The sequence below is a fragment of the Octopus bimaculoides genome, chromosome 5, assembly GCF_001194135.2.
Source record: "Octopus bimaculoides isolate UCB-OBI-ISO-001 chromosome 5, ASM119413v2, whole genome shotgun sequence".
In the NCBI taxonomy this organism is placed as follows: domain Eukaryota; kingdom Metazoa; phylum Mollusca; class Cephalopoda; order Octopoda; family Octopodidae; genus Octopus; species Octopus bimaculoides.
In genome coordinates, this window is record NC_068985.1 from 50,399,964 (window position 1) to 50,407,540 (window position 7,577).

Genomic DNA, 7,577 nt, shown 5'->3' on the forward strand with positions numbered 1-7,577 from the left:
GAGGGGGGGGGGGTGCTCAAAAAATTTGGGAATCATAAAATATTAACATGTAGGTATGTATATTTATTTGTAAAATGCACATTACACATATAAGAAACACATGTATATGCGTTTATAATTATGATGGATGAACAGCTACATATTGCATCATACCAAATTGCTCCAATTGCAAAAGCTGGTAAGTCTTACACCATTGGTGAATCTTTGATCATACTTGCAGTGGCTGTAGTGCTTTCAACAGTCATGGATCAGAGTCCACAAGAGCTTACTTCCTCTGAACAACTCATTGGTATCATGACGGATTGATGAAATGGCAGCTGATGTTGAAAGCCAATTAGTTTCAAAACTTAGGGTAAATGAATTCTCACTTCAAATAGATAAATCAACTCTACCTGATAATTCTGCTTTTTTAATGGCATCTGTTGGGTTTCTTAATGTTAATGATATATGTCAAGAATTGCTTTTTGCTTTGAAATTAATGACTGACACAAAAAGGGAATCCATCTTCAAAAACTTGAGGCCTATTTTGAAGAGGACAACATTTCATTGAAGAACATTGTGGCCTGTGCAACAGATGGGACTGCTGCTATGATTGGAAGATATTGGGAATCCAGTGCTTACTTAAAAAAAACTGTTCCGAATGTGCTTTGTATGCACTGTTTTCTTCATCAACAACAACTGGCTGCCATACACATAGCAGGATGTGTGAAGGATGCACTTATAAATGTTACCAAAGCTGTCAACTTGATAAAAAAGATGGCACTGCAAGATTGCCTCTTTAAGTAATTATGTGAAAATAACGTAGAAGTTGAAGGACTTGTGTTGCATACTGAAGTGAGATGGCTAATCGAGGGTAATTGCCTGCATTGCTTTGTTGCACTTGGGGACACTGTTATCTCTTTTTTTTGAGTGAAACAGAAAGAAATTTGTTGATGCAAAGAGTGATATTTTTTACTCGTCTGACATACTTGAAAAGCTAAATATACTTAACAAAGAACTTCAAGGAAATAACTCCACTCTGTTTTCTTGCAAAGAGAAACTTAAAGCCTTCAACGGGAAGCAAAAGTTATTCTGGTTGAATCTTGGAAGACAGGAATTTGCACAGCTTCCTTCCTTAGCAAGCATATCCACCGAGCAGCTTGATGATGGCTTAGCAGTTAATGTTGATCATTTGAAGTAGTTATATAATGATATGGAAATTCACTTCTCTGATCTACTCCAAATAATGATGTCATAGTGGTTTGTGGATCCCTTCATTGTTAATCTATTTGAAGTCAATACTGACATACAAGAAAGCTTCATTGAACTTCAAAATAACACAGCAGCTCTAGCAAGGTTCAAGTATGGAGGATACCAGAAGCTGTGGATGAATGAAGAGATCTCTAAAAAGTACCCATTACTCCGGAAAAACGTCAAGTTGTTTTTACTCGCTTTTCCCACACCTTATGTTGTTGAGTCAGGTTTCAGTCGGGCAATGTGTCTGCTGTCAAAGACTTGAAATTGCCTTGATGTAGAAAGAAGAGGAGATTTACATCTTTCACTGATGGCTTTGAAACCAAACATTGACAAGTTGGTAACCCTGCATCAGTCACAGGGATCCCATTGAAATCAGGCAATATAAACTGAAATTATTATATTTTATTCTTTGTAAATGTAAATAAATTTATTTAAATGAAATATTTATTCAACTACTTTTTAAATTTACAAGTGGGGTAGATGTTTGATGTAAAACTACAACTTTTAATGTTTCTTTCTACTTCTCTAGATGCATTAAGTTGAGGGACAGAGTGGGGATAAAAGCTTAAATTAGCATGGGGGCCATAATGATTTTGTGTTGAATTAAAGGGGGACACAGCCAGAATGAGGTTGAGAAACACTGGTTTTGACAACCATCAGAAGATTTTAAACTATACACCCATATACACATGCATATACATATTCACACGCATACATATACACACACATATATGTACACTCACACATACATACATACACACACATATGTCTGTGTGTGTGCGTGTGTGTGTGTGTGTGTACACGGAGGGCTTCTTTCATGTTCAGTCTACTAAATCCACTCACAAGCCTTTGGCCAGTTCGAGGCTATAGTAGAAGACACTAGCTACCCAATGGGACTGAACCCAGGACCATATGGTTGGGAATCAAACTTCTAATTTAACTTATTTACATTTATGACTTAATTAAACCGGAAGTATAAGCAGCAGTAGTGTTTTGGAGACAAGCTATTTAATTTGTGTGCATAAATTTAAAGTTTTGAGAAGGAAACTGAAATTTTCTACTTTATAAAATAAATGTATAGACATATATTTCAGTGGATATTAAAATATGTACAAAAGCATGTCAGCAAATCCCCCAAAATATATAAAGCACACAGTACGTGTGTGTGTGTGTGTGTTTTACGATTTGAAACTAATACCTTTCAATTTACCAGTAATTACGGTTTACACATAATTCTTGAGAATTTAAAAGCAAGAAAATATGATTAGCTGTATTATATATGAAACAATTTCCTATTTCACATATAAAAACAAAAGTAAACAAATGAAAAGCACAGAGAAATTGGTAAAACTAAAATTAACTGCTATTCGAGCCCTGATCGAGCAGACCTACGATCAACAACGTTCCAATCATGACTGTCTTTTTATTTTTTAGGCTTACAAATATAAATCATCCCTTTCTTAAAGTAGGTGGGTGTGATTTGTGGGAGACTTGGCGCTGCTATCTCTAGCAAAGAATGTGCTTACGTAGAGGTTCCCCCTCCCGAACATTGCTCGCTGTAGATTTACTTCCCAACGTACTTTAAAAAATTAACTGCGAGCAACCAGAGGAACCCCTACTTTTCCAAAACACTACAGCTGCTTATAATTCAGGTTTAAATAAACTAAGAAAGGAATATGAAGCAGCGAACATTAAAGATATCGGAAAAACGAAATAGCTTTGTTTGGTAATATATTAAGCTTCTTTCACGATAATTTTCATAACTGATATTAATTACAAGTTAAACAATAAAAACGTGAGCAGAGAGAAGAAAAATACATTGTTTGCTTTTGTATGCAATGATTAATAATCTTTTCTACTCTAGGCACAAGGCCCGAAATTTTGGGGGAGGGAGCAGTCGATTAGATCGATATCAGTACGCAACAGATACCTAATTTATCGACCCCGAAAGGATGAAAGGCAAAGACGACCTCGGCGGAATTTGAACTCAGAACATAAAGACAGACGAAATGCCGCTTAGCATTTCGTCCGGAGTGCTAACGTTTCTGCCAGCTCGCCGTAATAGCAGTTTAATAATAAATACCAAGAGAGTTGAAACTGTTTCGTATCGTATTCCCTTATAACTGATATAAATTTGAAAGTCTGCATTATAAAATACTTGTAAGTGCTTTGAATAATTAGAAGAAATTATTAAATGTCGTGATAATGTATGGAAATAATGAAGATCGTTAATTTCTCGTTTACTAACTTTTCGAAACTTATCTTTACCTATCGGAATTCAGAATTAAAGAGAGTAAAAACTATTTTTCTTTAACAATTGTTTTACTGGCTAATATTTTGAAAAAAAAAACAAAAAAAGAAAAAAAACAACGCAGTTGTTTCTAACAAGGACCAACGAAAGAAGCGGTACGTTCGACCTACTAGAAATAGCTGACAAGTATCCTCAATTACACCCAACCGTTTTTGTTTTTTTAATAAAAAAAATAAAGTCACATTAAATAATGTAGTTCTACATAACCCTAAAATGACAGGATGGTCATGGCCAAGGGCTAAACAAAATGTAATGTTTATATTCAAATGAATTTTTGAATATGGGTATTACCCACAGAACATTAACGGGTAAAAATAAAAGTAAACAACGAAGGAAGTTCGCAGTTAACATTAGTTAAGTTAGTGTTCGCATAATATAGGAAACAATAATAATAATAATAATAATAATAATATACAGTAACATCAATATTAAAAGCTTTACTGTATAAACATCTACCAAGACGGCTCTAAAGCGATATATAACAAATGGCTCGGCCTGAAATTCATGAATCGAAAACATTTCTGAATGAGGCTCTCTTAACATTATTTTATTTTACTAGGTTTACCTTGAGTTTTTTCTGATTGTTTAACCACAGATTAGCGCTGATCTAGCAGATTTATCCTCAAAAATGGCTCTAACCGTAATTTTCCTGATTACGTATATATCAGGCACTTTACACTGGTCGAGTGACACACGCACTGTTTTCGTCTTACATGTCTCTAGTGGTTGGGCAAGTCTAGTTCATCGGTGCACCATACAGGACACAATCACTTTTCGTTCGACAGCTCAGAATTCTGCATCTTTACGCTTTCTTTTTCTGACACTTAGGCTTTCACTAAAAATATTAGTCAAATATTCTTCCGCAGATGATAGAGATCGACTAACTTTTAATATCCTCATTTTTGGATATTTTCTGTTAAGCTCACACTTTTCAAATTTCTTTTTTTATCTTTTACTTGACTGCGGCCATGCTAAGGCACCACCTTGAAAAGTTTTAGTCGAACAAATCGATCCCTGAACTTACTTTCTCAAGCCTATTATTCTATCGGCCTCTTTTGTCGAACAGCTAGGTTACGGGGGCGTAAACACACTAACATCGGTTTTTAAGTGGCGGTGGTGGTGGTGGGAGACAAACACACAAACACACACACACACGATGGGCTTCTTTCAGTTTCTGTCTACCAAATCCACTCAGAAGGCTTTGGTTGGCCCGAGGCTATAGTAGAAGACACTTGCCCAAGGTACCACGCAGTTGGACTGAACCCAGAACCATGCGGTTGGGAAGAAGGTTTCTTACCACACAGCCGTTCCAATTGATATCCAATTTGGTGTACTGGTGTAATATTGTATGCTAATTATAGAAATGAAATTTATTTTTGTCCTAAATTAATAAACAAAAAGTTAATATCTTTTAAAGTTTGCAAATATCGGGTAATTTTAGCTAATCGAGGCCACAGACATATTGGTGTCTGCTTGCACGGTAACAAGCCAAGGTAGAGTTTGCTAACCGAGGAAGGGTGCTACCTGTTCAATCATAGCTAACCCGGAATTAAATAATAGCAACAAACAGCAGTGTTAAGAACAATGAAGCTCGCTCATTCAGCTGCAAGTATCAGTCGCAAAGTAACTTTAACAATCTTTTCAGTATGTCTATGCGGAGAAGATAGCAATAGTAGCAGCTTGTAACTAGTGATGATGTATTTATGCATGGCTCCCTTTCTTTTTTCATATTAGAATCCTCAGAAAGAAAATGTTGATTTCTAACAGAGAAGCAGAAGTTCCAAGTGGAATTTTGATAACGATAACAAGTGTTACATGTTTTTGTGAAGGGCAAGAATGAAGTGTCCTGTCTCTGCTATTACAGCTTTGTGACACTATTCTCAATAATCTCTTGAAAGGAAAGGGTACTGGCTGCGTAAACGTCGATCTTGCTAAGGCGTTTGACATGATTGATCATGGAATCATCTATCATAAAGTAAGGGATCTTGGTATCAAGAAAACTTGTAGATGGCTCTTTGACTTCTTACAGGGTAGGAATCAATCTGTTGTTGCAAACGGTTTTCTCTCTGCGAAGTTACCTGTAGTAAGTGGTATGCCCCAGAGAACGGTTTTAAGACAATTACTATTTATCATCATCACCCTATCAGGTGCACTCAGCCAACTTGACGAGCTACACCAATAACACAAAAATATCGATGGCTATCCAAACTCCAGAAGATACCGCCATACCCCAAAATTACTAAACCTAATTTATAAATGGGCAGCTAAAAACAATTTGAAATTTAAAAAAAAACGTGCATTGAATACAGAATTACTGCACGGATAAAGTCCATGTAACAATGATTAAGCAATAATTTTGTAAGAAATGCAAAGCATTGATATGAACACTGGATAATGCACCTGCTGCAGAATTTTCCGTACCCTTGATATGACGTATATCCACAGTAAACTGTGCAACACAACCAAGATGTCTAATGTCTCTTGGGGAGTACTTATCTGTCTTAGATTGTAACGTGTAGGCTAATGGTTTATGATCAGTATAAACACTGAAGGTTCCTCCTTCCAGATGGCAGAAGCGCTTTACCGATAAATAAGCTGCTCCCGTATTTTCCAGGAACCGATATTTGGAGACTGTGTCGTAAAAGACGCAGCTTACTGAAGATACGCCAAGAGATGTGGTCGCGCTTAATCTCTGGCGCTACCGGTTTTCCGCTAATTTGAAAGAACATGGTTGAGTACATCTGTGTGCGTTAGCACCAAAACAGTTGTGATACTAACAAACTATCGTGGGTGTCTCGTGAGGTAAGTGCAATTTCATGAGACTATCTGTCAGAGCCTGAATTTTGACTTCAGTTGTCTTATGAAAGGTTGCCAGTTCAGAGGAAATAGAAAAGACAAAGGTAGGATGAGTTTATGTGTTAGAAGTATTGGAAGAGGAAATATCTATCCCATCTGCAAGTCAGCTTAGCAGTAGAGTTCTGCTCTCTTATAAGTGTTAAAACTGCTTGCACGTTTGATATTAAGTGAGAGAAAAAAATCGTCTCAACATCGACTTTTCAAGTGGCTCATACTCTACTAATTCTTTCATTCTTCTCAACAGTTGGGAAGGCGTTTTACCACCAAAGATCTTATGAAGAAGTTGGTGAAAATGCTTTTATTTGGATGTAGAAGCTAGTCGCAAAGTCTTTTTCATATTCTGATAAGATGTAGAGTCGGAAGGTCTCGGAAGATGATCTTTGACTTCACTGCATAAACCAGGAGGAACATTGACTAAAATGTGAAGTTGGTGCGTATGCGAAGAAAACACAAGATAAGGTAAATTTGTCACTTCAGCTCTCCAGAAAACAGACTCATACACATTAAAATCCACTCCTAGACATCAGAAAGAGCAGAAATGAAAAAATAAAAAAAAAGAAAATTGAATATCTCGCTCAAATAAAAGAGGATCGGGGGGAAATGGCACAAGATATGAAATTAAAGAAACTCGACTGGACAAAAAAAAAAAAAAAAAAAAAAAAAAACTTCACATAACGTATTCTCAATAGGTTCTTCACGATCTCCTGGAGATATATTTACGCTCCATGCAGTTTAAGAGAAATTATTGAAATTAGTAATTACTCATTTTACCTCATTCTAGACATCGTTTTTTGAAACTTGAACGTTACCAAATTGGACTGAAATCAGAAGTTACCACCACCTCATATAAATTTACTTTCTTGTCTAGGCAAGAAAGTAAATTTTGAACGCAGTATAGCTGTGAAAACAATAGAAAGAGTGGGTATTCAAAAAGTTGCCAACAAATACCTGCACCCCTCAGATATTGGCCGAGTGCTCTATCATCAAATTAAACGGTCCTATAACAACAGATACCGCCAATTTTGAAGCTAAACAATAACTTTTTCGAATGCGACAACATTTTATAAACAAACTTTGGAAGTGATGCGTTTGGTATTTTACAGGCAAGAATGTAAATTTCAAACGCAGTATAGCTATAAAAACAGCAGAAAGATTGGTATATATATATACAAAT

At 36.1% G+C, this 7,577-nt stretch overlaps 1 protein-coding gene across 5 annotated transcripts in view; it reads right to left on the reverse strand.

Annotated features, from left to right (window-relative positions):
* Positions 1-7,577, reverse strand: part of LOC106871937 (metalloreductase STEAP4) — a 33,184-nt gene that overhangs the window by 11,560 nt on the left and 14,047 nt on the right. The window contains exon 1 of one of the 5 annotated variants that reach the window (XM_014918701.2): positions 4,113-4,236. The exons of the other annotated variants lie outside the window; for them this stretch is intronic. The gene's annotated coding sequence lies outside the window, so the exon portion shown is untranslated. Of the gene's footprint in view, positions 1-4,112; positions 4,237-7,577 lie in introns of those variants that run through there. 5 annotated transcript variants of the gene reach the window in all.